Genomic DNA, 8777 nt, shown 5'->3' on the forward strand with positions numbered 1-8777 from the left:
CAGGCTGTTCCATGGGTTCCTGGGGGCTACTGGGGAGTGAGGAAGTTGATATCTGAATGGACATGGCTTGGCTGCCGTTTTGTAAGATTAGGAAAACCATTCAGTTCTTACTTTCCCTGGGTCTGTCACCTGGGGGAACAGAATCCAACAGGGATGGTGCAGGGAAAGATCCTAGCTTTGGAATCAGACTGATGGGGGGTTGGAACCCGAGTTTGCTACTTACTACTTGGGTAATTTGGGCAAGTTACTCAGTCCTCTTGGCCCCACTGAAAATGGAGACAGTAAGGGTTAACTCACAGGGTTGGAGAGAGTATTAATGCAGACTGGTGTGGATGACTGTACAAATGGACAGGTGAACACCTCACTGGCAACAAAAAGTAGAACTACAGGGACCACCATGCAGCAGGGTTACACGCTCAGTTGAGAAGAAAGCAAAGTACTGACTGGAGAAGTTAGAGTCTACCCATTCTCCTAACTAGTCTCAATTTTATCCCACCTAGCCCCCCTTCAAAAAGAGGTTATGATTTTTTCATTCTGGTGTGATAAATTCAGGGCTAAGAACAGCAGAAACAGAATTGTTAGGATATATAGAAAGATATAAGAGGGGGCTTATGATGGGAATTGGCTCTGGAACTTATACTACCAGGAAGCTGACCGTGTAACTTCCTGTAAGTTTTGGAGTCCAAAGGCCAGAGAACAAAGAGGTCCAATGTCCAAGGGCAGGAGAAGATGGATGTAGAAGAGAGTGCAAATTCATTCTTCCTCCACTTTTTTGTTCTACCTGGGCCTCAAATGAGCTGCTTTAAGAAACCACCCACTGTGGTTACTGGGCAGACGTTGTTGAGGACATTTCTCACTGCTTCACACAGTGTCATCCTCCCATGTATCATCCATGAAGACTTGTGGGAGAAGGTTCAGCTCTATTTCATTTACCTATTAACTTATTTTAAGACAGGTCTCACTCTGTCATCCAGGCTAGAGAGCAGTGGCACAGTCTTAGCTTACTGCAACCTTGACCTCACCGGCTCAAGTGATGCTCTCACCTTAGCCTCCCGAGTAGCTAGGGCCACAGGTAAACACCACCATGCCCAGCTATTTGTGTGTGTGTATGTAGAGATGGGGTCTCACTATGATGCGCAGGCTGGTCTCAAATTCCTGAGCTTATGCAATCCTCCTACCTCAGTCTCCCAAAGTGTTGAGATTATAGGCATGAGCTACTGTGCCCAGCCAGGTTCAGCTTTAGTACCAGAAATCATCTTGCTACTCTTAGCACCATATGGGCTTCTGAGCAACCAGTTTAGTGCTACTTTGCAGACACAATCACGTGCCTGATCACATGGCTCTCAGCATTGGTTGCTGGAGAGGTCAGCACAAAATCTATGACCCACCTCTACCAAGTCTCCTGACCTCATTGTCAAAATTTCACATGCCAATTTCACCCTGGCTTGCCTTTGATTTTCCTCACCCTCATTGCTTCTTTGACCTGATTTTTTTCTCTCAGCTTTGTTTTTAAGCAAATTGGATTTTGAACATGACAAGCCACTTTGGATCATCTGAGATGAAGTTGGCGATGGGTTGTTAGATGATAAATAGACAGGGTGACGAAGAAATCAATATGGAATATGCCATGGGACGATGGTACCTAGTGTGTGTTCAAACAAACATAGGTCTCTATCCACCTCAGTCTGTTCAGGCTGCTAAGCAAAGTACCTTAGAGCTGGCCTATAAACAGCAGACATTCATTGTTCATGATTCTGGGGCCTGGCAGGCCGAGATCCGAGTGTGGGCATGGTTGGGTGCTGGCGAAGGCCCTCTTCTGGGTTGCATACACCAACTTCTCTGTGAATCCTCACATGGTGAAAAGAGAGCTCACTGGCTCTCTGGCCTCTTCTTATAAAAGCACCAATCCCAATCCTAAAGGCACTAGCCTCAAGACCTAATCACCTCCTAACACCATTACTTTGTAGGCTAGGGTTTCAACATATGAATTTGGGGGAGATACACACATTCAATTCTAACACTATCCTCTTCTCCTATGCAGTATAAGCCACACCAATACTAGCAGATGAGGTCTAGAACTAGCTTTTCTTCCATAGGCCAGGGATCTGGTTTCCCTTTATGGGTGTTCTGCTCATGTCCACTGAATCACAGTGCCCTGTTTTCACCTGGCATCATGCTGAGATGATGCAGTGTGGGTGTAGTGTTAGCTCTAACATTGTCCCAGTCCTGCCTCACTTTTCTCTATTGACATTCTGTCCATCATAAAGCATCCATGAAGCAAGGCACAGTGGCTCATATTCACAATCCCAACACTTTGGGAGATCATGATGGGAGAAGTGCTAGAGGCCAGGAGTTCAAGACCAGCCTGGGCAACATAGTGAGACCTTGTCTCTACTAAAAAATATTAAAATGTCTGGTTATGGCGGTGTATGTTTGTAGTCCCAGCTACTCGGGAGGCTGAGGTGGGAAGATTGCTTGAGCCCAGGAGTTGGAGGTTGCAGTGAGCTATGATTATGCCAGGACACTCCAGCCTGGGTAACAGAGTGAGACCCTGTCTTTAAAAATAAATAAATAAACCATCCACAAACCTCTATCTGGCCGACGTCTGCTCATTGTTTGGGTTTACTCTTGGTGCAGAGTGGGTGTTCCCAGGAGGAGATAACAGCCCACTAGAGGCAGAGCCTGACAGGGGCTATGAACCCCTCTTCTGTGGAATTCTGGGAGGAATGAGGTAGAATCAGCTCTGCAACTCTGGGAGGATCATCTAATCTCCCAGCCTGCCTGCTCAGTTCCTGACAGGGGTGGGGCAGGTTTCAGGGAGTAAGACATGCAGAGCTTGAGGCCTGCCTTCAGTAAGTATTTACTGAGCACCTAGTCTGTGCCAGGGCCCTCAGTGAGCAAGACAGGCCCAGTTTCTGCCCTCATACAGCTTGCCTCTAAGTAAGGGAAGCAGATATGGCAAAAATATATAGCCTGGAAAAATGATTACACTGAGGGCAAGGAAGAGAATTTAAGCGAACTGTTGAGATAGTGACTGTGGAGATGCTTGAATTTCAGAGGTGTGGGCTTCAAAAACAGACGTTTCTGGGAGGATAATCAGAAAGAACCTTCAAGACGTGGTCAGATTGTGAAAAGAGAGGTCCCTAGAGTGGAGGAATTCTGCAGCCAGGAAGGGAGGAAGGATTGCTGGCCTGGATATGAAAGTCTGTAGTCGTCTATCATCTGGAGGGGGGGAAAAATACGGTCACAAGCTGAGTTTGCAGAGTGGAAAATGTCCACGACATACTGTAGTGATTTGCAGCTGCACATAATAAAACGGCCGGGAGACAGCTTCTTGGACATGCCACCTTGTTCTGCTCCAACCTGAGAACTTTGAGAAACCTGCCTACTGTGTGCGAAGTCCATCACCTCACCTGGTGCTGCCAAACAGCTGTCAGCTGGTAACAGAACCAAATGTTTTCACTGGTCAAAACATCCAGCCCGTTTCTCAAGTGGAGAGAGAAGCAAACCTTGATTTAAACCCAGAAAGGGGTGGGTGGATAGAAAGGCAGCTAAGCAGACCACATGGCCCTTTCACTTTTACAGAGAGAAGAATAAACTTAGGTGGCTAACTTTAAAAGCTTCACATCGTAATCTAAAACATTAGGTTATAGCTCAAGAACATTGTATCCCATAGTAGCTTGTATTTTCCTCTGAGTAAAGGAAGAAGTACGTGTTTGAGACTGAGCGATAGTGCTTAAGTGAACACGTAGAAGTGGACGGACTTGGTTAACTCTGATGGAAGGTGGTGGAAGGTGCCGAGCCCTGGCTTCTCTCTCTAGCTTTGCCCCTTGTCCTTGGGATAGTCACTTCACTCCTCTGGGAACAGTGAGATGCTGCACACACACACACACACACACACACACACACACACACACGGTTGCCATGCAGATCATCCGAGTCAAAAAGATTTGAGAGTGCTTTGCAAACAGTAAAGTGCCGAGGAATAAAAGCGACTTTTAGTTAACAGCTAGAAACAGCTTTAGAGTGAAAGCATTTCTATGAGCCCAGCTCAATTCCTCTTTCAGCTTTCCTCCTACTTTTCTGCTCATCATTGGATTTCATTTCACATCATTTTAGGGTTCCTGGGACTAAAATCAAAGGTGCTAATGAAGACACTGACTGTAAAAGATGAGAAAACCAAATAATAGTTGTCCAAAGATAAACAGTAAGAAATGCTGAGGCTGCTCATCCAGACCCCACTCATCAAGGTGGGCACCCCACCCTGCCCACACTGCTAATGTCTCTCAGCTGTCCTCCTCTCTGGAGAATGGCCCTGGGCCTTTTGGAATATATTTGAGGAGCTACACCCTGTCCCCAAGCTGGCCAGGGTCTGCCTGAGCCAATTTCTGACTAACGTGTATATAAAGCTTTCTCCACCTTGCCTCAAAATGAGACACCCCAGGGCTCCCCATGGGATGCAGGGAAGGTCAGACTTCAGTTGAACCCATGTCTTTGCCAAGCTGCTCCCCTACCCTGTCCTGCTTCTCTCGCTGTCTTCCCAGTTTCTCAGAAAGTATTCCTTCAATATCTCAATTGCACCAGATCCCTTGTCCCAGGCTCCTATCCTGGGGACCCCAACTCAGCACATGTGATACCAGAGCAGAGCTAGGAAACAGACCCTAAGGACAGGAATCTGGAGTTGGATCCCTCGCCAGCCCAATGGCCATGAGGACCCCATCACTGGTAACAGGGGCATCCCTGGCATGCCGTAACAATGCGATTGCTAAGAGTCTCACCTGTGTTCATTGGGGCAATATATAGGTGAAAGGGCGATTCACTCGCCTGTGCAATGTTTCTGAAGTTTGAGAGGTGCTATGGGCTGAATGTTTGTATGGGTCCAAATTCATACATTGAAGACTGAATACCCAGGGGATTAGGAGATGAGGCCTTTGGGAGATACTTAGGTTTAGATGATGTCATGATGGTGGGGCAGTCTTGATGGGATTAGTGCCCTTATAAAAAAGAAATATGAGGGAAATGATCTCTCTCTGCCTTGTAAGGATACAGTCAGAGGGCATCTGTCCCCAGACCAGGAGGAGAGCCCTCACAAGGAACCAAATCAGCTGGCACCTTGATCTTGGACTTCCCAGCCTCTATAACTGTGAGAAATAGATTTCTGGCTTTTTTTTTCTTTCTTTCTCCTAACTAGTCAAAATTTTAACTAGGCTGGAGTGCATTGGTGTGATCTTGGCTCACTGAAACCTCCACCTCCTGGGTTCAAGTGATTCTCCAGCCTCAGCCTCCCGAGTGAACCACCATGCCCAGCTAATTTTTGTGTTTTTAGTAGAGATGGGGTTTCACCATGTTGGCCAGACTGATCTTGAACTCCTGGCCTCAGGTGATCCACCTGCCTCAACCTCCCAAAGTGCTGGAACTACAGGCATGAGCCACTACACCCAGACAGATTTCTGTTGTTTAAGCCACCCAGTAGATGGCATTTTTGTGACAATAGCCCAAACTGACTAAAATAAGAGATATAGGAGAAACAGTAATGATAAGATCTGTGGAACTGAGAGGCTGTTGCTAAACACCATAGATCAGAGGTTCCCAACCTTTTTGTCACCAGCGACTAGTTTCGTAGAAGACAATTTTTCCATGGACTGTGGTGGCAGGGGATGGTTGTGGGATGAAACTGTTCCACTTTAGATCATCTGTTGTTAGTCAGATTCTAGAACGCTCGACCTAGATCCCTCACATGCACAGTTCACAGTAGGGTTTGTGCTCCTATGAGAATCGGATGCCACTGTGGATCTGACAGGAAGGGGAGTTCAGGCAGTAATGCTTGCTCACTCACCAGCTGTGTTGCCCAGTTCCTAACAGGCCATGAATTCGTACCAGTCCACAGCCCAGGGATTGGGGACCCCTGCCATAGATGAATGGAAGGTAGAAAACCACAGGCTCAGATTGAGAAATCACCAATTAAAAGATGAGTGTGAGAATCAGAAGATCTATTTGGCAAGGTTTCAGTGACTTTTTTCTCTGCACCTGGAGTTGGACCGAGCTGGAGACCAGGCATAGGACTTAATTGGAAGATAGCAGAACTTCGAGGAAGGTTGAGTGCTCAGCCTAGGTGAGTTTTCTGTGCCATGCAGGTACAGAAGCACAGAGTAGAATCTTGAGACCTGGATTAGAGATATCTGCATAGATGTAACTGAGAACTTTGAAATTCCCTTGAGTCCTCTGACCCTGCAGAGTGGCCCATCCCCCTTGTTGGAAGTTAATGAGGGTCCATAGCTTGAAGACCGTACATGTGTCTGGTGAGGTGGATGCCCTACACGAAAGCACTTGTCCTCCTCAGAATCTTCCTCGTTTCCTCTTCTAGCCATCAGACTAATAGTTAGGCTCAAATCTCAGCATGACCCAGGTGAGGAAGTGGTGAGTATTCTAAGGGATGATCAGGATAATAGGCCCCAATAAAGTTTCCGGACTGGCTAACATATACCCGTAGTAATTTGAGCATCTTTTCAGAAGGAGACCCTGGAGGTGCTAGATTGAAAAGTTGGAATATAAAGCTGAGTACAGGAGATTTTATTGGCATGGGACACTCCCTCATTTTATAGCATTTAATATCTTGGCAAGCGACCCAGGAGAATTTTCTAGCATGCTGTTTTTAGGTGCTCAGGAAAAGTGATGGACCTAATAGTATGAACTAGAGATGCCAGAACTGTGATAGGATGTTCTAGAAGAAGGGATCAAAAGATTAACAAAAGTGTCCATGCCTTATGGATATATATATCAAACCAGAAAACCTATTGGCTTTACTCAGTTCTCCAGGAAGCCTTTGAAGGATGCTCCATTTACCAAGACTGCATTAAATGCTCTGGGAAGAGCAGCAGAAGTAACATTAAGCTCCTAGTGACTGTCCTCTGTAATCTGGGCCAATGGTGAGAGACGCTATGATAAATTGGGCTACTCAGTAGCAATGAGGATGATAACATCCCAGAATAGCAGAGTAGAGGGGCAGCACTTAATTATCAGGATAATTACCCTAAATAAGCAACCAGGGGTCCCTAATCCACAAATACCTTAGATGTAGTTAATAGAATATGGCATTCCTAAGGTAAGATAGCTAGAAACCAAGAAAAGGTATCACAATGTATAATCAAAAGAGAACAAGAATGAATGAGACTTAGTCTATATGTCTGTCTTCATGCCAGTACCAGGCTGTTTGGTAACTATAGCTTTGTAGTATATTTTGAAGTCAGGTAGTGTGATACTTTCAACTTTGTTCTTTGTTTTTTGTTTTTTGTTTTTTTTTTTGAGACAGAGTTTCACTCTGTCACCCAGGCTGGAGTGCAGTGGCATGATCTCAGTTCACTGCAACCTCCACCTCCTGGTTTCAAGTGATTCTCCTGCCTCAGCCTCCTGAGTAGTGGGGATTATAGATGTACACCACCACATCTGGCTAATTTCAGCTTTATTCTTTTACTTCAGGATTGCTCTGACTATTCTGGGTTTTTGGGTTTCTATGGAAATGTTAAGATGATTTTTTCTATTTCTGTGAACAATGCCATTGGTATTTTGATAGTGATTGCATTGAATCTGTAAATTCCTTTGAGTAGCATTGTCATTTTAACAGTATCAGTTCTTCCAATTCACGAGAATAGACTATCTTTCTGTATTTGTGGTGTCCTCTTCAATTTCCTTTTTCAGGGTTTTGTGGTTTCTGTTGCATAGATCTTTCACTACTTTGGTTAAGTTGACTCCTAGGTATTTTATGACTTTTGTAGCTATGGTAAATGGGATTACTTGCTTGATTTCTTTTTCAGATTGTTAGCTGTTGGCATATATAAATGCTACTTACTTTTGTGTGTTGATTTTGTATCCTGCAATTTTACTGAGTTTGTTTAATAGTTGTAACCTTTTTTTGATGGAGTCTTCAGGTTTTTCTAAATATAAGATTATATATCATCGGTGAACAAGGCTATTTCAATTTCTTCCTTTCAATTCCACATGCCCTTTATTTCTTTCCTTTGCCTAATTGCTCTGTCTGGACTTCTAGTATTATATTGAATAAAAGTGGTGAAAGTGGGCATCATGGTTTTGTTTCACATCTTAGAAGAAGGGCTTTCAATTTTTCCCTGTTCAGTAATATGTTAGCTGTGGGTTTGTCATACATGCCCTTATTATTTTGAGGTATATTCCTTCTATGCCAAATTTGTTGAGGGTTTTTACCATAAAGCAATGTTGAATTTTATCAAATGATTTTTCAGCATCTATTGAAATGATCATTTGTTTTCTGTTCTTGATTCTGTTAATGTGCTGTATCATGCTTATTGATTTGCATATGTTGAACAATCCTTGCATTCCTGGGATGAATCCCACTTGACCATGATAAAAAATATTTTTAATGTGTTATTGAATTCAGTTTGCTAGTATTTTGTTGAGGATTTTTTCATCTGTGTTCATCAGAGATATTGGCCTGTGGTTTTCTTGTTTCGTTATGTTCTTGTCTGGTTTTGGTATCAGGGCTATACTGGCCTTGTAGAAAGAGTTTGGAGGTATTCCCTCCTCTTCAATTTTTTTTGGAAGAGTTTGAATAGAATTAACATTAGTTCTTTTTTAAGTATTTGGTAGAATTTGGCAGTGAAACTGGCAGGCCCTGGGCTTTTCTTTGATGAGAAAGTTTTTGACTTCAGTTTTTATCCTATTACAGTTATCAGTTTGGTGTGGCTTTCTATTTATTCATGGTTCAGACTTAGTAGGTTGTATGTACCCAGGAAGTTATCCATTTC

Source organism: Colobus angolensis, unplaced genomic scaffold (genome assembly GCF_000951035.1).
Source record: "Colobus angolensis palliatus isolate OR3802 unplaced genomic scaffold, Cang.pa_1.0 Scaffold143, whole genome shotgun sequence".
Classification (NCBI taxonomy): domain Eukaryota; kingdom Metazoa; phylum Chordata; class Mammalia; order Primates; family Cercopithecidae; genus Colobus; species Colobus angolensis.